Source organism: Triticum aestivum, chromosome 4B (assembly GCF_018294505.1).
Source record: "Triticum aestivum cultivar Chinese Spring chromosome 4B, IWGSC CS RefSeq v2.1, whole genome shotgun sequence".
NCBI lineage: Eukaryota > Viridiplantae > Streptophyta > Magnoliopsida > Poales > Poaceae > Triticum > Triticum aestivum.
This window is the reverse complement of record NC_057804.1, coordinates 640,240,951-640,265,625: the sequence shown is the minus strand read 5'-3', so window position 1 is coordinate 640,265,625 and position 24,675 is coordinate 640,240,951.

The window sequence follows — 24,675 nt, the reverse complement described above, 5'->3', positions numbered from 1 at the left end:
TTCTATTTCAGGTTCACTAGAGGTATGCAAAGTCCTATCATTTTTATTCCTCCTTTTCTTTCTAGAAGGACTAGGTGCATCAGCGTTAATTATTTGAGAGTCTTGTTCAATTCTCATAGGGTGTGCCTCAGGATAAAGTGGTTCCTGAGTCATTTTACCTCCTCTAGTTGCTACTCTAGCAGCAAAGTCATTTATAGTATTATTCATTTCATCAAGTAATTCTCTTTGTGATTTAGCAACTAGTTCTAGTTGAGTTTGAACCATAGAAGCATGTTTCCCTGCACCTCTTACATCATTAGAGATTATAAATAGCAAGTCACTCAAGCGGGCAATCATATCAGAATTATATTTCAATTGTTTCATAACATTGGCATTGAAGTGATCTTGTTTTCTAATGTAGTTGTCAAACTCATAAAGGCATTGACAAGGATGTTTATTGTAAGGGATATCACTTTCATCAAATTTCATTAAAGAATTTACATCTACCACCTTTGGTGGTGGTGTGTAAGTCCATGTATTTCTTCAATAGGAGGTAAATTTTTAACATCATCTGCTTTAGTACCTTTTTCCCTCATAGATTTCTTTGCCTCTTGCATATCTTCTGGACTGACATATAAGATACCCCTCTTTTTCGGAGTGGGCTTAGGCGGTGGTTCAGGAAGAGTCCAATCATCATGATTTTTCAATATATTATTCAATAATTCCTCAGCTTGTTCAACAGTTTGTTCCTTGAAAACACAACTAGCACAAATATCTAGGAAGTCCCTAGAAGCATCGGTTAGTCCATTATAGAAGATATCAAGTATTTCATTTTTCTTAATAGAATGATCAGGCAAAGCATTAAGCAATTAGAGAAGTCTCCCCCAAGCTTGTGGAAGACTCTCTTCTTCAATTTGCACAAAGTTAAATATTTCCTGTAAGGCAAATTGTTTCTCATGAGTAGGAAAATATTTTTTAGAGAAGTAATAAATCATATCCTGGGGACTACGCACACAACCAGGAGCAAGAGTATTGTACCATATCTTAGCATCATCCTTTAATGAGAACGGAAATAATTTGAGAATATAGTAAAAGCACATTTTCTCATCATGAGCAAATAGGGTATTATATCATTTAAGTTAGTAAGGTGCTCCACAATAGTTTCAGTTTCATAACATGGAAAGGATTAGATTCAACCAGAGTAATTAAATCTAGATCGACAGAGCATTCATAATCCTTATCATAAACAAAGATAGGTGAGGTAGCAAACTGAGGATCACATTTCATTCTAGCATTCAAAGATTTTTCTATCAATTTGCATAGCAATTTCTTTAGGTCATCTCTATCATTGCAAGCAAGAAAGTCTGTAGTTGTCTCCTCATCCATAACAGAACCTTCAAGTACCTTAGGCAATTCATATCTAGGAGTGTTAGGTCTAATAGGTGTTTCAAGATTTTCAATTTCAAGTACATCATCAATTTTAGTAATTTCTTTCTCTCTAACTTTAGCAATTTGTTCATCAAGAAATTCACTTAGTGGCACATCATCATCAAGCAAGGTACTAGCATCATCATGTGTAACATTCATAGAAGTAGCATCATCAATAACTTGCGACATATCACGATTAATAGCTTGTGGTGGTGTTGCAAGTCTACTCAAAATAGAAGGCGAATCAAGTGCAGAACTAGATGGCACTTCCTTACCTCCCCTCGTCTTAGAGGAAAAAAATCTTAGTCTTGGTATCCTTAAGATTCTTCATAATGATAGATTGATAATAATCCCAAGTGACTTAACAAATATAGCTATGCTCCCCGGCAACGGCGCCAGAAAAAGGTCTTGATAACCCACAAGTATAGGGGATCGCAACCCTTTTTAGGGTAGAGTATTCAACCCAAATTTATAGATTCAATACAAGGGGAGCCAAAGAATATTTGCAAGTATTAACAGCTGAGTTGTCAATTCAACCACACCTGGAGATTAATTATCTGTAGCAAAATGATCAGTAGCAAAGGAATATGATAGTTTTGACAGTAGTGATAACAGTAACGGCAACGGTAACTGTGATAGCAATAGTTTTGTAGTAAGCGCAGTAGTAGCAATAGTAATAGTAACTTATCAATATCAATATGTGAAAAACTCGTAGGCATTGGATCGGTGTATTCGTTGGATAATATTCATCATATAATAGTCATAACCTAGGGCGATACAAAACTAGCTCCAGTTCATAAATATAACGTAGGCATGTATTTCGTAAATTTTCATACGTGCTTATGGAAAGGACTTGCATGACATCTTTTGTCCTACCCTCCCGTGGCAGTGGAGTCCATAAGGAAACTAAGGGATATTAAGGCCTCCTTTTAATAGAGAACCAGAACAAAGCATTAACACATAGTGAATATATGAACTCCTCAAACTACGGTCATCACCAAAAAGTATCCCGACTATTGTCACTTCGGGGTTTACGGATCATAACACGTAATAGGTGAATATGACTTGCAATATCGGATCTAGAACATAGATATAATGGTGAAAACATAAAAGGTTTAGATCTGAGTTCATGGCACCCGGGCCCAAAGTTACAAGCATTAAGCATGGCAAAGTCATAACAACATCAATCTCAGAACATAATGGATACTAGGGATCAAGCCATAACAAAACTAACTTGATTACATGAGGAATCTCATCCAACTCCCTCACCGACCAGCAAGCCTACGAAGGAATTACTCACTCTCGATGGGGAGCATCATGGAATTGGCGATGGAGAAGGGTTGTTGATGATGAAGATCAAATATTCCCCTCTCCGGACCCCCAAACAGACTCCAGATCTGGCCTCTCGATGAAGAACAGGAGGCGGCGGCGGCTCCGTCTCGTGAAACTTGATAGTTCTTCCTCCCCAATTTTTTTCTCCAAAAATAGGATTTTATAGCATCGGAGATAGGGTTAGCGGGGCCACCAGGTTGGCACAACCCACCTGGGCGTGCCAGGAGGGGGCCACGCCCTGGTGGGTTGTGCTCACCCAAGGGCCCCCCTCCGGTGGTTCTTGGCTCCAGTATTTTTCTTTTATTGTTTAAAAATTCTCCAAAAAATTCCGTTCCATTCCGAGAACTTTTATTTCTGCACAAAAACAACACCATGGTAGTTCTGCTGAAAACAACGTCAGTCCGGGTTAATTTCTTTCAAATCATGCAAATTAGAGTCCAAAACAAGAGGAAAAGCATATACGACGGAGACGTATCAACTCCCCAAGCTTAAACATTTGCTGTCCTAGAGCAATTCAGTTGATAAACTTAAAGTGAAAAAGAAAAACTTTTACGAACTCTTTTTCTCTTGTTTACAAAAATAAGCTTAAGTAGCACCCATGTTAACCATGACTACTCTAGTAGAGGCTTACTAGGGACACATTATTTGTTTCTGTATCCACGCATGTATTTAAGTTTCTGGTCAATACAATTCTAGCATGAATAATAAAATTTTATCAGGATTAAGGTAAAAATAACCACTTTATTATTGCCTCTAGGACATATTTACAACACTATATACGACAACAAGGAACAAAGCACGCATGTGCACGATACATGTGACGCCCCGACTTAATCGTGCACTAATCATATACACAAATGTGCACGATCAAGATCAGAGACTCACGGGAAGATATCACAACACAACTCTAGACACAAATTAAAGTCATACAAGCTTTATATTACAAGCCATGGGGCTCGAGGGCTCGAATACATAAGCTCGAATGCAAACGAGTCAGCGGAAGCAACATTATCTGAGTACAGACATAGGGTAAACAAAACTGCCTTAAGAAGGCTAGCATAAACAACATCATGGATCGAAAAGGCAAGGCCTCCTGCCTAGGAGCCTCCTAACTACTCCTGGTCGTCGGCGGCCTCCACGTAGTAGTAGGCTCTGTCGGGGTAGTAGTAGTCGGCGGTGAGCTCAGCTGGCTCCTGGGATCCGTCATCTGATTGCATTAATCAGGTTAGTACAAAAGGGGTAGCAAAGCAACCATGAGTACTCATCCAAAGTACTCGCAAGACTTACATCAGATCTATACTAAGTATGCATCAGTATCAGGGGAATGGGGAAAGCCTAGCCTATCAAAGACTAGCATCTTGCAGCATTAGAAGAGTGCAGATTAGCATATTATAAAGTAGCAAGTATGTTGTAGTAACGCCCAGAGATCCTTTCTCGACTCCATGCGAGAAAGCAATCCCAGGGCCAGCATATCCTTTTATCATCTCTAGTATCCAGTTATAGTTGTATAGATTGGGATACAACTCTGAGCATCCGTTACCGTGGACACGATATTCAAATAGATATACTTCCCTGCAGGGGTGCACAAACATACCTAACATGCTCGATTAACTGCAGTCGAACACACTTTCATGTGTCATGCCCGTCCTCGGCTAATCGATACGCCATAGTCCTACCTAGGCTCAATAAAGAGGCCAGCTTGCCGGTCTACATCCTAAATGCGAAGGGGACATGGGACAATCGTCCTTTGCAATCATGCGGGTTGCGAGGACGACCGGGATCAGTCCTGGCTACCTCTTTATACAAAGCATGTGCTTACGCGAACCACCTAGGCGCGTGCCTCTAAATTGAAAGAATTGTATGATGCTGAGTGTCCATACTTATTCCCGCATGGTGGTCAGTGTGAAAAGGCCAGAGGCCTACTCGTATCACAATCCAAACCCGTTAGTGTCTTGGGAGTGCGCGGAGACGATCAAAGATCCATGACTTGTGGTCTTGCCGACCAATCTCACGGACTTACGGCAAGGGCCAAGAATGCCCGGCCATGCCGCGTAATTATCTCATGGATACCCTCCTGGTCAACCGACTCCGGTAACTCTCACGGGTACCCCTCGGGGCCGACCCGACTTCAACCAGGTTCTGAGGTAAAGTCAAGATAACCATGCTTCCATTACATCAAGGGGGAAACCTGAGGAATCACCCTCGATGGTTTCCTACTCGATGTAACCATCAAGGTGACCTTGGAGGAATCACCCTCGAGGATTCACACTTGAAGTGTTGCACAACGGAGTCGTTATCACGGGTGGTGAAGGAGAAACCACCCTCCGTAATCCACAACCGGTTAGCTACACTACAGAGATATCATCAGGAGTGCATTACGAGGTATCACCCTCGGCACTCGATAGTAACTCTAACAAGTCATACAACTAAGGGGGTGTTGTGAGGTTCTCAGTACTTTGATCATGTTGATCGAGCCATCGATAACAAGCAGGGGCAACAGGGACAAGGTGAGGGGTCACTGATGGATCACCACTCAACCTATACTAAGCATATATATGATACAGGTAAAGTAACAACAACATGTTACAAAAGCAGGCTATGCATCAGAATAGGAGCTATCGAACAACAGTAGCAAAATCTAATGTAAGCATGAGAGAGAAAGAATGGGCGATATAGGAATGATCAAGGGAGTTTTTCTTGCCTGGAAGCTCTGTGGAAAGGGACTGGTCGTCAGCTGGGTAATCGTACCCGGGAGCAGCGTTGGTCTCGGTGTCTACCGGAGAGAAGGGGGAAGAAACAATAAATATAAAGCAATCAAAATGCATCATGATGCATGACGTGGCAATATGTTGTGCTGGGGGTGACCTAACACAATGTTACACGTTACAAACGGAGCGGGAAAACATCCGGGAATGTTTTCCCAATTTTTGATGGTTATCGGACAGATGAAACGAAGGGGAAGGATCCATGTTCATCATGTTAGAAGCATGTGATAGATGAGTGGATAGCATATTTTGATTCATTATATTTTCATATATAAATTATTTTCATCTGACTTACCGATTATTTTATATGGTTTTTCAAAGATTTAACATTTTTTGAAATTATTATTAATTAAATTAACTAAAATGATAATAAATCAAAAATGCTAAAAGCACACAGCTCTGTGTACACATAAGTGTACCACAAAGACCTAGTAGGCCCGTTGACTGGGTCAACATACCAGTCAACAGAGGCTGACTGGTGATCCCCCTTGGTGAGTCAGCAGGGTGACTGGGTCGGCCCTATCCACTGGAACAGTGGTAGGGCCCCACTTGTCAGTGACAACGGGCTTAAACTAGGGGTTCATTTAGGGAGGGGGGTTAATTAAGGGCATGGGGCCCATGTGTCAGTGGGTTAGGCGGGTTAATTAGCGCTAAAGACGCCACATCAGCCGGTTTAATAGCGGCTAATCATCAGCGCTAAACAGGAACTGCAGAGCTCACCGGTCGGTCGTTTTCCTGCGATGGCTTTTTACACGAGGGGTGGCAATCGAATGGGCGCAACAAGGCGAGTTGAACAAGGGGCGTAGGGGTGCCGGAGGGGAAGCGTAGCGGCGGCTGCAGGAGCTTGGTCATGATGGCGAGCATCAAAAGGGGACGCAACAGGGCAAGCGGGTGGCGGCGTTCGTACGTGGATAGAGAGCCACGTCGAATAGAGGCAGTAGCGCGTGCGGGGGCGACTGGAGTGGGCATTAGCAGCAAGCAGGGTGGTGGCGCAGGAGCGCGGCGAACGGGCGCGAGGAGGGGGCACGCGAGCGTTGGCGATGAGCGGCGAGCAGCGCGCGGGCACTGGGGCAACGGGCGCGTGCCGAGGTGCCGACGAGCGCGAGCTGCGTACGGGGAGGGGCGCAGCCACGATGCGGCGACCATGGGTGGGAGCAAGGCTACAACATGGCGGGGGAACACACCTCGGGCTTGAATCCGAGCTCGGGGAGGAGTGAGGAGGAGGCGGGGCTCACAGCGACCTTAACACGGTGGTTAGTGAGGGTCGGAGACGTCCGGTGGCGCGGATCCATGGTGGTGGCAGTGGCGGCCGTCGGTGAGGAAGACGGCCCGGACGGCGCTGGCGTAGCTATCGGGCCTCGATTCGACGGTGGAGACGATTAAGCCGATGCCGGTGAACCTCCAGGACAACCTCCTGTGGCACGAGGAGTTGTCGGTGCACGCGACCGACGACGATGCGGCGACGGTGACGCTCAGTTGAGATCGAACGCGGGGCGGGGAGGAGAGCAACGGTGCGAGGGGGGAGAAGGGGAGAAGCGGGCGGCGTCAGGGCGAGCGGGGAGGCTGCGGCACGGCTATATAGGGCAGGGGAGCCAGGGGATGGCCGGCAGGCGCCATGGCTTGGCCGGATGCCCGCCACGACCCCCTGATGAACAGAGGAATGGGACGAGGGGGGAGTGGGCCGTCCTGCCTAGGTCCGCCCCTGTGGGCTAAGGCCTAGGGGAAACAGAGGGGCTTTTCCCCCTTTCTCTTTTTTTCAAAAAAAATATGTTTTATTTTTATTTGTTTATGTTTTCTAATTTCTTTTTATAGCAAAAAAGTTTTATAAAATGTGAAAGTTGCACCATAATTAGAAATGCAATTTAGGCCACTGCCACAAAAGTTTTGAATTTAACTAAAATAGTTAGCATTTTCATAATTTACAAAAAGCAATTTAAATATTCTATTCCCTTGTTTTAATTATTTAAGGGCATATAACCACTTTATAAAATGTTGCTTTCTCCATGACAACGATCAGGAGAAATATTGTGAACATTTTAGTTTTACTGTTTGAAGAAATCATTTATTTGACTTTATTTTAAATTTGAAAATGGCTTTGATTTTTATCAAGTGGCAATTTGGTTTACTTAAACTTGATGACATGGCATCATCAGTGTGAGATCATTGTAGCATGACACTGGGGGTGTTACAAATCTCACTACAAGAAATCTCGTCCCGAGATTTAAGAGGTGGAGTAAGGGGGAAGTTCTGGTTACGAAATTCTAACGGGTCTTTTCGGTCTTGGTTGCCCTTCTCGAATAAGTTGATCCTTTTCGTTGATGTCTTCATTTCTTTGCTTTAGGCGTCATGATAAAGTCGTCATCCTTTCTACGGAGTCTTCATCGTACCTACGAAGGACAAGGGGTAACTTCGGAAGAACAGACCTTACAAGGTTGATTACCTGGTAGATAGCTCAGGAAATATGGTAAAAAGTATCTCTCGAATTGAACTTAAGAAAACATCAAGAGCAAAATAAGAAGGTACAATAAGAAGTTTCAAGCGGATAAAAAATCATTCGATGCCTGAAACAGAGTGTGAAGGGATTCAGAGCAACAAAAAATATTGCGCCTGATACTAGAATAGATCATCCCAATGACGTTAGCTCGTGAATTACATACGAAGCCAAGTGCAAAGGTTACTTTGGAATCCTGTGGAACCGTGGGTTATAGGCCCACCATGTGGGTTAAAAGTAGGAAGGGCACTGACATCTTGCACGGTCATGATAGCAAGGCATGTCAGAGGATAGCCTGTCAGTTATGTTGGCAACAACATTGGTACCAAGGGCGAGGGGCGAAGAGAACCATTTTACTGCTCGCAGGAACGAGGCGGACCAATAGGCAAAGTTCTCATCCATTGCTAATTACCGAAATATCATCAGCAATAATAACAGGGTTTTACTAACAAAGTTGTACACCGAGGTGTTTACATAAGCAGGGAATTATTACTGCTTAGATCACATAAATCACAAGAAAATTCAAACAAACAATGGAAAGCAAAATTTGATTATCACATTAACAGACCAATGGAAAGGAAAATGTGTTTATACCCGAGTATCAAGATTATATTTTTCCCAAGGAAAAACAGGGCATGATATACATGATAGGACTCCAAGTACGGAACCATTTAGACAAAGGGGCAACAAATTTAGGATGCTTACCATACAAAGATGTTTGGATAATTGATCAAGAAAAATTTAGCATTGTTCTTATCATGTTCTTCTTGATGTTCGGAATACCATAGTCATGCTTTAGAGCAGCGTCGACATGGTCATCAGGTAAAGGTCAGACTTTGGGAACACAAGGGATGCATCAGGAACTTTGATATGTCTCCAGCGTATCTATAATTTATGAAGTATTCATGCCATTTTACAACAATTCTATATGGTTTTGGTATGATTCGAATGGAACTAACCTGGGCTAATGTTGTTTTCAGCAGAACTACCGTGGTGTTGTTTTTTATGCAGAAATAAAAGTTCTCCAAATGCAATGAAACTTTTTGACGATTTGTTTTGAAACAAAAGAGGCACTAGAAGCTTCTTGGGAGGACCAAAAGGTTAAGGAGGTGGCCACTACCCACCAGGGCATGCTAGAGGCCTTGGTCGTGGGCTGATGGGTAGTGGGCACCTCGTGGCCCATCTCGCCATGAGAACAACGCCAAAAAATCTTTTAAATGCAGAAACCCCCAGAAATAATGCTAGATCAGAAGTTCCGCCACCGCAAGCCTCTGTAGCCACGAAAAACCAATCTAGACCCTGTTCTGGCACCCTGCCGGAGCGGGAAATCATCACCGGAGGCCATCCTCATCATCCTGGTGGCCACCATGATGAGGAGGCATTAGTCCACCCTCGGGGCTTAGGGTTTGTACTAGTAGCTATGTGTTTGATCTCTCTCTCTCTCTCTCTCTCTCTCTCTCTATCGTGTTCTTGATTTCGCACAATCTTGATGTACCATGAGCTTTGTTAATATAGTTGGATCATATGGTGTTTCTCCCTCTCTATTTTGTTGTGATGAATTGAGTTTTCCCTTTGAGATTTCACTTTATCGGATAGAATACTTTTATGGATTTGAGAACACTTGATGGATGTCTTGCTATGAATACTAGTGGTGACAATTGGGTATCATACTGATTCACTTGATATATGTTTTGGCACTCAACTCACGGGTTCCCGGGGTAACATTGGTGTAATCTATGCATAGGGGTTGATGCACGTTTTCGTCTTTGTTTCTCCGGTAGAAATCTCGGGGCACTCTTTGAGGTTATTTGTGTTGGATTGAATGTTATGAATCTGCAATTGTTTGATGCATATCATAATCAACTCATGGATACTTGTGGTGGCATTGGAGTATCTAGGTGACATTAGAGTTGGTTGATGTGTATCATATGATGTTATTTTAGTATGAACTCTTGGGCTGTTTGTGGCACTTATAGGGATAGTTCGATAGGTCGATCAAAAAGGATAACTTTGAGGCGCTTCCGTACCCTATGAGGGAGTCCTGGATTAAGGGGTCCTCGGACGTCCGGACTATTAACATGGGCCGGACTGTTGGGCTATGAAGATACAAGACCGAAGACTTTTTCTCGTGTCCGGATGGGACTCTCCTTTGCGTGGATGGCAAGCTTGGTGATTTGGATATGTAGATTCCTTTCTCTGTAACTGACTTTGTGTAACCCTATCCCCCTTCGTGTCTATATAAACCGGAGGGTTTAGTCCGTAGAGGCAACAATTACAATCATAATCATATAGACTAGACTTCTAGGGTTTAGCCATTACGATCTCGTAGTAGATCAACTCTTATAATACTCATATTCATCAAGATCAATCAAGCAGGAAGTAGGGTATTACCTCCATAGAGAGGTCCCGGACCTGGGTAAACATCGTGTCCCCCGTCTCCTGTTACCATTGGTTTGGACACCCTACCGAGATCCGCCGGTTTGGACAGCGATATTGGTGATTTCATTGAGAGTTCTCTTGCGTCGTCAACAAAAGGTTTTGATGGCTACATCAATCAACTACAACAATGCAGTCCAGGGAGAGGTCTTTCTCCCCGGACAAATCTTCATATTCGGCGGCTTCGCATGCGGGCTAACTCGCTTGGCCATCTAGAGCAGATCGACAGGTATGCCCCTGGCCATCAGGTCAGGTTTGGAAGCTTGCATTATGTGGTCGACATCCGCGGGGACTTGATCTTCGCCGGATTCGAGCCCAGGACAGTCGCTCCCTGCCACCATGATGAACATGACTTAAACATGTCATCAGACCGTGCTTAGGAGATTACGCCTGTAACTGCTCTAGCCTTAGATCTAGAGCAGATCACGCCGTCCGAGGACGGGAAGCTAAACCCCGCCATGGAAGCTGCAGACTCAACGATGTTGGAGCCGAACACAGATCCGACTTTGAGCAGAGCATGTGTCATCGGAACCTCGGAGTCATCTCCGGCCATAGGTTCCGAACCGCGTACATCTGCGCCCGTTGGCGGGTGGTAGGTGCGGCATATGCCAACGGATGGCTTATCATTGTGGGAGCCAGTAAGACATCGCCGGTGCCTGGAAACGGGATGAGGCGAAGACATGCACACCGGCGGATCTTACCCAGGTTGGGGGCTCTCCGTGGAGATAATACCCCTACTCCTACTTTGCGGGGTCTCCGCATGATCACTAGATTGATAAGAAGCTACAATAGGCTCCTTGAGCTGTTTGGTGGGAGGAGGAAGAATGGCAAGGCTAGATCTCTTTTCTCCCTACGATAGTGTCTAAAACTCTATGAGATCAACCATTTGCATGGGTGCCCCGGGGGGTTTATATAGGCCTACCCCCCCGGCGGTACAATGGTAATCCGGCTGGGCGCAGGCCCTAGCCGTCAGTGTCTATGGCCGCCGGCTTCTCCGCCGGCCTCTGGGGCCCGCCGACTGGTGGGTTCCGCCGGCTGCCGGCTCATTGGTCGACAGGCCAGCCCCACCGCTTGGGGTCTTGTCGGGGGCTAGTCACTGTTGCCTCTCCTCCGATGACGAGGGCTTTGTCGAGGTAAACATGGCTACAGTGCCGCCGCCTTGCGGGCTCTCACTGTAGCCTTACCTCATCTTGTCTCCTTAATGGTGCACGCGCCCCGAGGAGGGGAGCAAGCCGGCCATAGGAAGCCGGCCATGCCTCAGGCCGGTTGGGGGAGGCCAGGCCGCCTTTGGGCGTCTCTCTGACCGAAGGGGACTGCCGCCCACGGGCCGTACTAGCAGCCCATCGTGGTGGGCGTCATGGTCAACATGGGAACAGTGCCACGCCGGACGGGTGATGGCTGTCCCGTACGGCGTACTGTAGCCACGCGTGCTCCGGGATTCGGGGGTGGCAGAGTCCACTGTTGCCACGCCCGGTCCCATCATCGTTATGGGGGTGCAGACTTTTAGGGCACGGCCCCTGGCCGCTTGCCTAGGGCTGGCCTCTTGGAGTCGGCCCTCTTGGGCCGGCTTCTTGGAGTCGGTCTTCTTGGGCCGGCTTCTTGGAGTCGGCCCTATCGGGGCATCCTCCAAGAGAGTTTAGGGCTGGGCCGCCTTCCGATAGCCAGCTTGTGAGATAGCCGACCGGAGGAAGGCGGCCCCGCGTCTTGGGTGCTCCAAGACTCGATCGGCCTGTTATTTTTTCTAAGGGCCAAAGGGAGCCGTCGAGGCTACCCGTGGTCATTTACTCTGATAGTAGTCCCTGAAGCTGGTTGGGCTTTGTGGCTGAAAGGGGAATCGAGAAGCTCAGTCAGCTTCCTATCCCGAAGAGCTGGCAGCTAGGAGCCGGCTTCTCTTATGCATGCCTTCTCGGCGAAGTCTCTTCGAATTCTGAAGGCGGGAATCAGCTGGAGCACTAGCCAGGCTGTGGGCTGGCCGCCCGCTGCCTGCGCACCACGGGGCACCCTTCGGCTGGGAGGGCCTGCCAGCCCACGCGCATGATGGGACGCCGCTGTAGACCGGGACCCGCCACTTCCACGCCTTAGCCCATGCGCGAATCTTTTGCGGCCGGAACTGACCGCACGTCTTTCGATGATGGTTTCCACTCACCGTAAAGGCACAATAATCGCGGGACGTGGGGGAGTGGGCGCAGTTAATCCCACGCCCCCCCCCCCCCCCCACCTCGCCTCCTCGGCTTCGCCGCACGAGGCTATAAGTAGGGGCGGGGAGGGGGAGCGGCAATCACTCGCACGCTCGCCCTCGCTCTGCCATCCCCTTCTTCTTCTACTTCTCCATCGCCGTAGCGGCTCTTCACGACACCACCGTTCCGCCATTCTTCTTAGCGCGCCGCAATCTTACTGCCGCCGAACCGCGCGCTCTCCGTCCCCGCGCTTTCCGTCGCCTTCCCGTCCTCATGTCTCCGACGTCGAGCTCCTGGGATGGCTCTAATGTCCGCGACAACCATATCGACTTCCTCCGCAAGACGCGGCGGTTGCCGGGCAAAGATCTCGTGGGGGTCCGTCTCATGCTGGCGAGGAAGATTTCGCCGGTGCCGGAGGAGGGCGAGCGAGTAATCTTCTACTCGCACTGCCTGTGCGGCGTCGGCCTTCCCGCGAGCGGCTTCTTCCGCTCGTTTCTTGAGTTTTATCATCTTCGGTCGCACCACCTCACTCCAAACATGGTGGTGCTGCTGTCGGCCTTCGTCACTCAGTGTGAAGGTTTCCTCGGCGTCCTCTTCACCATCAATCTTTGGGGGGAGCTCTTCCAGTCCAAGCTCGAGACGGTCGTCGCGGGCGTGCCGGCTCCATGCGGTGCCTTCATCGCCATCCGGAGATCGACAGCCGACAACCCGTTTCCGCCCATCGCGCTGATCCAGTCGGTGAAGCTCTGGCAGAAATCCTATTTTTATGTGAAGAACGTCACTCTGCAGTGCGACTACGTCAACCTGCCGGCTTACGTAGCCGGCCCACCGGCTGGGAGGCAGCCCTCGTGGTCCTACCGGGCCAGGTCGCTGACACCGGCTAGGGCTGGTGCCGTCGCCCGGCTTCGGGTGTTGATCCAGTCGGAGCACCTGACTGGGTCCGACCTGATAGCCGCCTTCGTGGAGCGCCGGGTGCTCCCGCTCCAAGGCGGCCCTCATCTGATTTGCCAGATGAGCAGCCGCTTCGACCCAAGCCGGCTGAGCACCAAAGAGATGCCTCATGACGAGGTATCTTACATGGTGAACTACATCGCCAACTGCAAGCTCATCGAGGAGTGGCAGTACGGCAAGGAGCCGTATTCTCGCGCCAACCCCCCGCCTGTGGTAAGCCTTCCTTCTTTTCTTCTTTTCTTGCTACCGAGTTCTCTCTGGCCGGCTTCTGACTAGTCGGCTTGTTTTTAATCAGAACCCCCTCCTTCATCCGTCGGCCGGGACCACGGGGGCGGAACGCGAGTTCGCTCCCGACCGTGTGGCGGACGACCCTGACGACCCCGAGTTGGGGGCGGCCGCCTTGGACGACGACGCCATGGGGGGAGGCAGCGATGCAGGCGGCTCCGGGTTCACCGCCGGTTTCGATGACTGGCCTGATGATGACGAGGTCGAACCTATTCCGCACCGCCAGCTGGCATCTGACCACCAAGGCGCGGGCCCTTCTGGCGGTCCGGCTGTAGGGGCGGCACGCAGAAACGCTGGGCATTATCGACTGTCTTTGGTGGTCGGCCGAAGAAGCCCAAGGGTTCCGCGGCGGTGACCAAGCGGGACGAGGCGGTCGCGAAGGCGGCCCGCTTCCGCAAGGTGGTGAAGCAGCCGCAGGCGGTTTCGGCGTAAGTGTTGACTCTCGCACGCCTTTCTTTCTTTTCTTCAGTCGGCGTTCTTCTAAGCCTTTTCTTGTTTTATCAACCAGGGCTCCGCTCTCTCTTGAGCGGACTACAGCCGCCTCCATAGTCGGAGGGGCGGGAGGATCTTCAAGTTCCCGCCGCGTAGGTCCCCGCACCGAGCTCCAAGCGGCGACGGAGCGGAACGCGCGGGAGGCGCGGGAGGAGCGGGAGGCGGAGGAGCAGAGGGCAGCCGCCGCCGAGGCGACTCAGGAGACGACGGCGGAGTCGGCCAAGGCGCAGGCCGACGCGGCGGCCAAGGCCCAGGCGGAGGTCGTGGTTGCAGAGAGGGCGGCGGAGGCCTTGCGTAGCCAACCTCCACAACTCGTCATCCCCCTCCGCACCGTGGCCCCCGAAATCCCGGTGCCCCCACCAGAGGAAGCCGGCCGCGACCAGCCGGTGATGGAGAGGGAGGGGGGCGACATGGTTGTCCCGGAGGGAGAGGCGGTGCCGCCTCCGTTGGCCAGAATAGGCCTAGGCAGCCAGCCCGAGGCGCCGCCTGAGCAGCCGGTTGGAGGCGAACCGACTGCGAGGGCGGATCTTGTGGTCTTGTCGCCGACTCGTCGGCGCACGGGGAGGGCGGCTTCAGAGCCGGACCCGCAGAGGGCCGCAGGCTCCAGCTCGTTGTCCCATGACCTGGAGATGGCCAGCGTCAGCTCACCAGGATGGACGCCGGGCAGTGGGACGGCCGCGCTAAATCTGGCAGCGCAGGATGTCCGGAGCCGGCTTTAGTCTCAGGCCACCGCGCTGAAGCAGTATACCCATGAGTTCCTTGCAACACGATCGGTCATTCGGATGAGTCTTCTTGCTCTTGATTTCTTTCGTGGGGGCGCGTCAGTGCACCCACTGGGTGTAGTCCCCGAGTTCCAAGTCGGCTGCTGAGCAGGCGGCTTGAAACTTCTCAAAAGACTTTGATTTAATGATTTTCTCTTGTTCGCACCTTCATCCTATTTGCGGGACTATCACAACCTCCACGCTGCTACCTTCAACTCCCAGGCCCGGGAGATGAATCAGAAGACCGCCGATCTAAAGGAGAGCCGGAGTGAGTACTTTGGTTTTTTATCTCATGTGGGGGCGCGCCAGCGCACCCACTTGGTGTAGTCCCCGAGATTCGGGCCGACTGCTGAGAAGTCGGGTCGGATCTTTCCTGACGACTTCTTCCTTAACTTCTTCTTCTCCATATTGGCAGGAGCCAATGTCGACTCGAGGCAGCAGCTAGGCATGGCCCAGACCGCCCTTCGCACCAGGGAAGGCGAGCTCAATGCCTTGGTTCAGGAGCGTGATCGCCTGGCCAAGAAGCTTGCCGACCAGGAGGAGAACCACAAGGCGGTCCTGAAGACGGCGCAGGACAGCGAGGCTGCCCTCAAAGCCGAGTATGAAACCGAGGCGGCGAGCTAGGCCGAGGCGAGGCGGGCTCTGAGCGAAGGCTACGGCCGGATTGAAGATTTGATTGACGGTAGGCCACCCTCTTTTTCGTTCCTTTGCTCGTCCTTGTAATTTGGTTTATCTTCTGATTTGTTCTATTTCTTTCTTCTTTGTGAAAAATACTTCCTCGGCTACTCCGTTGCCGCCAATCAAGCCATCGAAGCTCATCGTGAGGCCCGACGGCAGGCTGGGGTTGAGATCGCACCGGACGCCAACCGATCGCTTGAGGAGCAGCTTCTGGCGATCCAAGCCCGCCTCCAGCCGGCCTACCGCATGCTCCGCCGTCTTCAGCATGCTGGAGTGCAGGTGCTGGTCGCCCTGGCTCGGCGAGGTGATTCCCCGCACCCCCAGCCGGACTGCCAACTGGCTGGAGGTAGCAGTCGGCCGTCTCAAGGCCTGGAAGGCTTCAGCAGCTCAGTCCGGCGTTCGACGGGTGCTAGAGTTCGTCCGGGCTTGGTATCCTAGGCTAAACTTGGACCAGCTGTGCACCTAGTGGCAGGAGGCTAACGAGGAGCTGGAGGTAGTGCGGCCGGCTATCATTCAGCGCGCCTCGACGATCGCCGACTTCACCGACACCAGCGCCTTTGCTCCTGAGGTAAACGAAGACGGCGTCGCTCAGCCGGAGGAATGGTTCGGGCTGAACCCGACCGATGGTGAAGACTCGGCGGAGGAGATCGACTCCAGCGACGAGGGCGAAGAGGAGGAGAAGACGGCGAAGACATTGTGCCCGATGGTGAAGCAGCCAGCCAGCCTCACCCTGATCGTGCCTCCAGCAATGAGGCGCGTGCGAATGCACCGCCTGCCGCAGGTGACGATCAAGCCGAGACTCGCCAGCCTGCCACTCCTCCAGCTGACACTGCCGTCTCCACCGATCTGCCTGATGTCCCAGTTGCTCCCTTGGCCTGAATCACTGTCTTTACTTTCCTGCTCGTTACTTCTTGAACAAATTTTTATTAATTTTGCACAGTTCCACCCACTGGGGGTGTATTCAAACTTTGTCGAATGCCGGCCTTTCGAAGGCCTTTTGTGTAAATATAATTATGCATGTGCTTGGCTTCCATTCCTACTTGCTTTTAATCTTTTGGCTCTTTTCCTTTGCCGCCCTCCCTTGGTCGCCGCCTTCCCAATCGGACAGCTGCTCTGCAGTCTGTGGCCGGGTAAGGAATTGGCCGTCTGGGAGGGCAAGTACTCGAGCCTTCTTAGATTGTAGTAGAGTAAGAAGGGAAGCCGGGCGGCCGGCTGCTTCGACAGCCGGTTGGCGGGGGGGAGGCCAGCTTGTCTTATGTACGTTCGTTAGTCCTTAGCCATTTTTCATGTGGGCCTCCTTTTCCGCCTTTGGCTCTTGCCAGTCGGACAGCCGATTCTTCGAGCTGCGACTTTCACAAGAGAGGGCTTGGGTGCCGGCACATTACTTGTCTGACTGCAGGTAGAACTTGGACATAACTCAAGGCGGCAAGTCCCCGGGCCGACTAGTTGAACCCGGTGCCGGACGAAAAAACGAATGTAGTGGCATAACCATGGGTATGATACCCATCATTCATAGATAAAAGAGGGTAGTCCCCGAGTACTCCTCGGGGGGGCCATTGTCTCGTACTTAATACAAAAGGTAGCGTGGTACATACTGCATTTTAACTGTAAAATTTTCGGAGAAGATTGGCGTTCCATGGTCGCTCCGACTCCTTGCCGGAATCATCTCTCTTGCGTGCCTTCGGCTTCTGCGCGTCGATCAGGTAGTAGGAGTCGTTGCCTAGGGCCCAGCTGATGACGAAGGGGCCTTCCCAAGGGGCCGAGAGCTTCTGTTGGCCGGTTGTTCGCTGGATCAGCCGGAGCACAAGACCGCCCTCTTGGAAGGATCTTGGCTTGACCTTCCGGCTGTGGTAACGGCATAGACCCTGCTGGTAGATGGCGGACCGGCTGAGAGCTAACAGATGGCCTTCTTCCAGCAAGTCGACTCCGTCTTCTCGTGCTTCCTTGGCCTCCACCTCCGTGTACATGGTGACCCGAGGTGAGTCGAACTCGATGTCAGTTGGGATGACAGCCTCGGCACCATATACAAGGAAGAAAGGGGTGAAGCCGGTTGACTTGTTCGAGGTAGTGCGCAAACTCCAGAGGATGGCCGGCAGCTCGTCGAGCCAACAGCCGGCCAAACGCTCCAGTGGCACGACCAATCGGGGCTTGATGCCGGAGAGGATGAGGCCATTTGCTCGCTCGACTTGGCCATTTGACTGCGGATGGGCAACGGACGCTAAGTCCAGTAGGATGCCCTGTGTCGCGCAGAAACGTGCCAGTGCTCCCTTGGCGAAATTCGTGTCGTTGTCGGTGATGATGTTGTGTGGTACTCCGTACCGGGTTGTAATGTCTGCGATGAATGTCACAGCAGTCGGCCCATTCAGTTTCTTGATCGGCTTTGCTTCCATCCACTTGGTAAATTTGTCCACGGCGACAAGAAGATGTGTCATGCCGCCGCGCACCGTCTTGAATGGGCCCACCATGTCTGGCCCCCAGATGGCAAAAGGCAAGGTGAGGGGGATGGTCTTGAGTGCAGAAGCCGGCAGGTGCTGCTTGGAGCCGAAGACTTGGCACCCTTTGCAGTGTTTGACTAACTCCTTGGCGTCCTCCAAAGCAGTCGGCCAGAAAAATCCATGGCGGAAAGCATTGGCGACGAGTGACCTTGAGGCTGCATGGTGGCTGCATTCGCCTTGGTGGATGTCTTCGAGGATTGCTATGCCTTTCTGTGGCTCGACGCAGCGCTGGAAGACTCCAGTAACACTGCGCCTAACGAGCTCTCGGTTCATTATTGTGTATGCTCCGGCTCGGCGTTGGACTTGTCTTGCCGAGATCTCGTCAGTCGGCAGCTCTCTGTTTATCAGGAAGTGGAGGATGGGCTGGGCCCATGATGGAGTTGTGACTTCTTCTATTGCCAAAACGGCTATTGCAACCAGGGCGGGGGGCTGGGTTGTGAAGAGTTGGAGTCGGCCTCCGCCTTCTGTGTTGGTGCAGTTCCCGGGCCGGCTGCAGTAGTCCCCGGGCGGGGTTCGACTATGGCAGTCCCCGAGCCGGCTGTCGAAATCCCCGAGCCGCCTGCTTGGTTCCCGAAGTCGGATCCGACTGCGTCGGGGTCAGGTGGCACGAAGATGGAACTGGATTCCGAAGATGGCTTGACAGACGGCTTGAGGAGGCGTTGGAGGGCGACGCCAGTTGGTATAGCTTGCCGGGTGGAGCCTATTCGTGCCAGGGCATCTGCTTGCTCGTTGTCGGCCCGTGGCACGTGGAGGAACTCCCACCCCTTGAAGTATCCGTTGATTTGCTAAACGAGGAAGCGGTATCTTGCCATGTTTGCGTCCTTGGCGTCCCAGTAGCCGGATGATTGCTGGACCACCAAGTCCGAGTCGCCATAGCACAGCATCCGGCGGATGCCGAGTTCCTTGGCTAGTCGGAGCCCGTGTATGAGCGCCTCGTACTCGGCCACATTGTTGGAGGCGGCAAATTGGATTTGCAATGTGTATCTGAGTTTATCGCCTTTGGGAGAGGTGAGGACGATGCCGGCTCCCAAGTTGGTGTGCATCTTGGATCCATCAAAGTGCATCCGCCAATGAGTGGAGTCGGGGGCCGGTGGCAGGTACTGGGTCTCGGCCCAGTCGACGAGGAAGTCGGCCAATGCTTGGGACTTGATGGCGGTGCGGGGCTGGTAGTAGATCGTGTAAGGAGCCAGCGCAATGGCCCATTTCGCCACTCGGCCGGATGCATCCCGGCTGCCTATGATCTCGGCGAGCGGGGCAGTGCATACGACTGTGATGGGGTGCTCTTGAAAGTAGGGCTTGAGTTTCTTGGAGGCGAAGTACACACCATAGCACATCTTCTGATAGTGCGGGTAGTTCTGCTTTGTGGTGGACAGTACTTCGCTCAAATAATATACCGGCCTCTGGACTAGCTGAGCTCGGCCTTCTTCTGGACGCTGAACCACGATAACTGTGCTGACCACCTGGCTAGTGGCGGTGATGTAGAGGAACATGGGCTCTTTCTCAGTCGGTGCCGCCAAGACAGGCGGCGTGGGCAGCATCTTCTTTAGCTCGTGGAAAGCTTGGTCCGCCTGGTCATTCCACTCGAAGTGAGTGGACTTCTTCATGAGTCGGTAGAGGGGGAGAGCCTTCTCTCTGAGCTGGCTGATGAAGAGATTCAAGGATGCCAGGCATCCGGTGAACTTTTGGACGTCTCGGAGCTTGGTAGGAACCTTCATTCTCTCTATGGCCTTGATCTTCACTGGGTTGCATTCGATGCCGCGTTCGGAGACCAGGAAGCCTAGAAGCTGGCCGGCTGGTACCCCGAACACGCATCTCTCAGGGTTGAGCTTGATCTGAAACCGGCGCAAATTTTCAAAGGTCTCCTTGAGGTCTTCCAGCAAGGTGCCGTGTTTCTCCGTCTTCACCACAACATCGTCTACATAGACGTGGGCATTTCCACCGAGTTGCTTGAGGAGGCATTTCTGCATGCAATGCTGAAAAGTGGCACCGGCATTTCTCAAGCCAAATGTCATAGTCAGGTAACAAAAAGCTCCGAATGGGGTGATGAAGGCGGTCTTCAGGCGGTCAGCTGGGTCCAATTTTATCTGGTGGTAGCCTGAGTAAGCATCCAAGAAACTCAACAGCTCGCATCCGGCTGTGGAGTCTATCACTTGATCAATCCTTGGCAGAGCAAAACGATCTTTAGGGCAGGCTTTGTTGAGGCTGGTGTAGTCAATGCACATGCGCGACTGCTTGTTCTTCTTTAACACCAGGACCGGGTTGGCAAGCCATTCTGGAAAGAACACCTCCATAATGAAGCCGGCTGCCAGAAGCCGGGCTATCTCTTCTCCGACTACTCTTCTCTTCTCTTTTGACAGGCGGCGCAAGGGCTGCTTGACCGGCTTGGCGTCGGATCGGACATGTAGCTTGTGCTCGGCGAAATCCGTCGGGACACCCGGCATGTCTTTGGGAGACCATGCAAATATGTCCCGATTCTCACGGAGGAAATTGACAAGCTCGCCTTCCTATTTGCTGTCGAGGCCGGTGCCCACGACATCGTACCTCTCCGGGCGCTCCGGGTCCAGGGGTATCTTCTTTGTCTCTTTGGCCGGCTGGAAAGAACCTTGAGCATCACATTCCTTGGGGTCGAGCGACAGGGCTGGCTGCTTGCCAGCCATGGCCACGACTCGATCTAGCATCTTCTTCTCTTCAGCAATCACAAGGGACTCGGCCAGTCGGCTGCTAGCTGTTGCACATTCAGAAGACTTCTTGTAGCCTCTGGCTATGGTGATGATGCCCTTGGAACTTGGCATCTTCATCTTGAGGTAGGCGTAGTGAGGCACAGCCATAAACTTGGCCAAAGCAGGTCGGCCAAGCAATGCGTGGTACGGGCTCTCCAGATCCACTACCTCAAACCATATTTCTTCTCGGCGGAAATGATCCTTGCCCCCAAAGAGGACATCCATCTTGATCTTGTCGATTGGTGAGTAGGATAGGCCGGGTACGATGCCATGGAACACAGTCCGGCTTGGCATGAGCTGCTTCGGCTTGATATTGAGCTTCTCCATGGTATCTCGGTACAGTATGTTAATGCTGCTCCCGCCATCTATCAGCACGCGGGAGAAACGGGCGGCTCGCCTTTCTGTCGCGAGGGCGGCATCCAAAACCAATGCATAGGAGCCAGGAGACGGCATCACCTCTGGGTGATCGACCTGGCTCCAGCTGATAGGCTTCTCCGACCAGTGCATAAACTCGGGGTTGTTGGAGGCGACCGTGTTGACTTCTTGCTGTTGTCGGCGCCGGCTGCGCCGGTCTTCTGTCTGGCTTGTAAAGATGATGTAGGCGGCATGTTCATCGGGGAACTCGTCTTGAATATCTCTGACTGCCGACTGAGCAGTCGGCTGCTGGGGGGCTGGAGGCGGCTGGTCCACAGGCAGAGGCGGCAACAGCCCTTCGCCCTTGGAGATTCGTGTGAGCCAATGGCATTTCCGAGTTGTGTGGTTGGACCGCTTCGCGCCGCTGTGGAACTTGCAGGGGGCATCGAGGGTTTGCTCGTAGGAGAAAGTCGGCTGCCAAGCCGGCCTGCCGCCCTTCTACTTCTTGAGTGCCGGCCGCCCCTCGGGTTGCTTGTCTTCGACTGTGGCCACCTAATGGCTAGTGGAAGACGGCATAGGGGCCTTGCGCTTGTGGTCGCTCTGGTACAGGCGTCGGCTCGATTCTCCAGTCGGCGTCTTGGGAGCCGGAGCTAGCACTTTTCCGGAGGCGTCTACTCAGAGCTCGGTCTTCATCGAGGAGTCGGCCGTGGCGTACTTGTCTTCTATGATCAGCAGCTCGTCGAGGGTAGTCGGCCCGTCGCAGAGGAGTCGGTGCTTGAGGAGGGTTCCTTCTCTGCACCCAGCGGTGAAGTACTCTATAGCTTGAACCTCGTGCACCCCCTCGCAGGAGTTGCGGAGCTCAGCCCAACGCGTGAGGTAGTCGCGCGTCGATTCGTTGGGCTTTTGAACACACAAGGAAAGCTGGCGAGGCTTGGGAGACCGTGTGTATGTGCTGGTGAAGTTGTGGATGAAGACTTCCGTGAAGTCTAGCCAGCTGTTGACGTTGTAAGGCTTGAGGCTGTTGAGCCAGGTGCATGTCGTGCCTTGGAGCATGAGGGGGACGTATTTCACGGCAACACGCCTGTTGCCGCTTGCTATGCGGACTGCAGTGGAGTAGTCGATCAACCAATCTTCTGGCTTCACGGAGCCAATGTACTTGGGCGTGTCTCTTGGGAGCAAGAACCCTTTGGGGAAGGGCTCATCATGGATGCGGGGGCCGAAACAAGGCGGGCCGACATCATCTTCTTCTTCCAGTGCCAGGGATCATGCCAGGCGGTCGATCCGGTGGCGGGCATCATTCTCGCCGACTCCTTCTCGGTGGCCAAGTCGGCCACTAAGAGTCGGGTGCGTGACAGGCGGCGGGGTGGGATATCTCTCCCCACGAGGCAGAGGAGGAGGCGGGTTGCCTCGTCGTTCCACACCTCGAGGGCGGCCTTGTGCGTCGTGCTCGATGGTGATTCGAGTCCGGCTGCGGCTAGCAGCCGGCTCCCTCTCTTGTCTCGCACGGGCGCCGCCCGCAGTCGGCGTACGCGACGTCGCCCCGTGCTCTCGGCGAGGGGGGATTCCAGTGCGGACGCCGGCTTCGTGCCGCTCTGCGGCCGCGTCGATTAGCTGTTGGATGCGTCTGGTCATGTAGGGGAGCTCGTCGGCCCCCAGTCCATTCAGATCGTCTACAATCGACTGAGCGGTGCGTAGGTTCTCGAGAGGCGTGGCGTAGACTGGGCGGTCCGCTCCCAGCATGCTGACGATGGCCACGCCGCGTTTCTTGACGACGTCGGCTCGGCTTGGCCCTTCAGGAGGCGGCGTGCCGAAGGCGGCGCGGTCAACTTCGCGCTTGTGAGCTTCAGTGAGGCATCTCATGGAGGCTATTCTATGGCCCTCCGCAAGGAGAGCAAGGCGGCGTGCCTCCAGTGTATCGGCGTCAGCGTCGGCCGGGATGGGGGCGGACAGATCATGCAGCGTTGCCTGCAGGGCGTCGTGGGCGTTTTCGCCAGAGGTGGCACCGTGGCTGATGACTAGCACCTCGGTGACGGTGCTGCCGCCACTGTCGGCTCGAGGAAGAGGGTCTTCGAAGATGATCACATTGGTGGGGAAGGCGTCAAGCGACGCCATGTCGGAGTCGACAAGCATCGGGTCGGTGGAGCCAACCGACTCCAAGTCCGCGGTAGGCTCGCTGGAGACGTGGAGTTGGTCGAGGAGGCTGACGAGGCGGCTCTCGGGGCAGCCTGTGCCCGCGTCGGATGCAGGCTCGTCAGAGATGCGAGCCTCACCAAGAAGATCGGCGAGGCAGCTCGCTGCGCAGGCGTCGTCGATGCTTTGCAGCGCGTCGGGGCAAGCGCCATCGGGGGTGCCAGGCTGGCTACACTCGCTAGGGAGGAAAGGGGTTCCCGTCCAGAGCAGGTCTCCGGACGACGGTGCACCTGGCCCCACGGTGGGCGCCAAATGTCGGGTGGTAGGTGCGACATATGCCAACGGATGGCTTATCATTGTGGGAGCCAGTAAGACATCGCCGGTGCCTGGAAACGGGATGAGGCGAAGACATGCACGCCGGCGGATCTTACCTAGGTTGGGGGTTCTCCGTGGAGATAATACCCCTACTCCTGCTTTGCGGGGTCTCCGCATGATCACTAGATCGATAAGAAGCTACAAGAGGCTCCTTGAGCTGTTTGGTGGGAGGAGGAAGAAGGGCAAGGCTAGCTCTCTTCTCTCCCTACGGTAGTGTCTAATACTCTATGAGATCAACCCTTTGCATGGGTGCCTCGAGGGGTTTATATAGGCCTACCCCCCGGGGGTACAATGGTAATCCGGTTGGGCGCGGGCCCTAGCCGTCAGTGTCTATGGCCGCCGGCTTCTCCGCCGGCCACTGGGGCCCACCGATTGGTGGGTCCCGCCGGCTGCCGGCTCATTGGTCGACAGGCCAGCCCCACCGCTTGGGGGTCTTATCGGGGGATGGTCACTGTTGCCTCGCCTCCGATGACGAGGGCTTTGTCGAGGTAAGCGTGGCTACAGTGTCGCCGCCTTGCGGGATCTCACTGTAGCCTTACCTCGTCTTGTCTCCTTAATGGTGCGCACACCCCGAGGAGGGGAGCAAGCCGGCCATAGGAAGCCGGCCATGCCTCAGGCCGGCTGGGGGAGGCCAGGCCGCCTTCGGGCGTCTCTCTAACTGAAGGGGCCCGCCGCCCACGGGCCGTACTGGAAGCCCATCATGGTGGGCGTCATGATCAACATGGCAACAGTGCCACACCGGACGGGTGATGGCTGTCCCGTACGGCGTACTGTAGCCACGCGTGCTCCGGGATTCGGGGGTGGCAGAGTCCACTATTGCCACGCC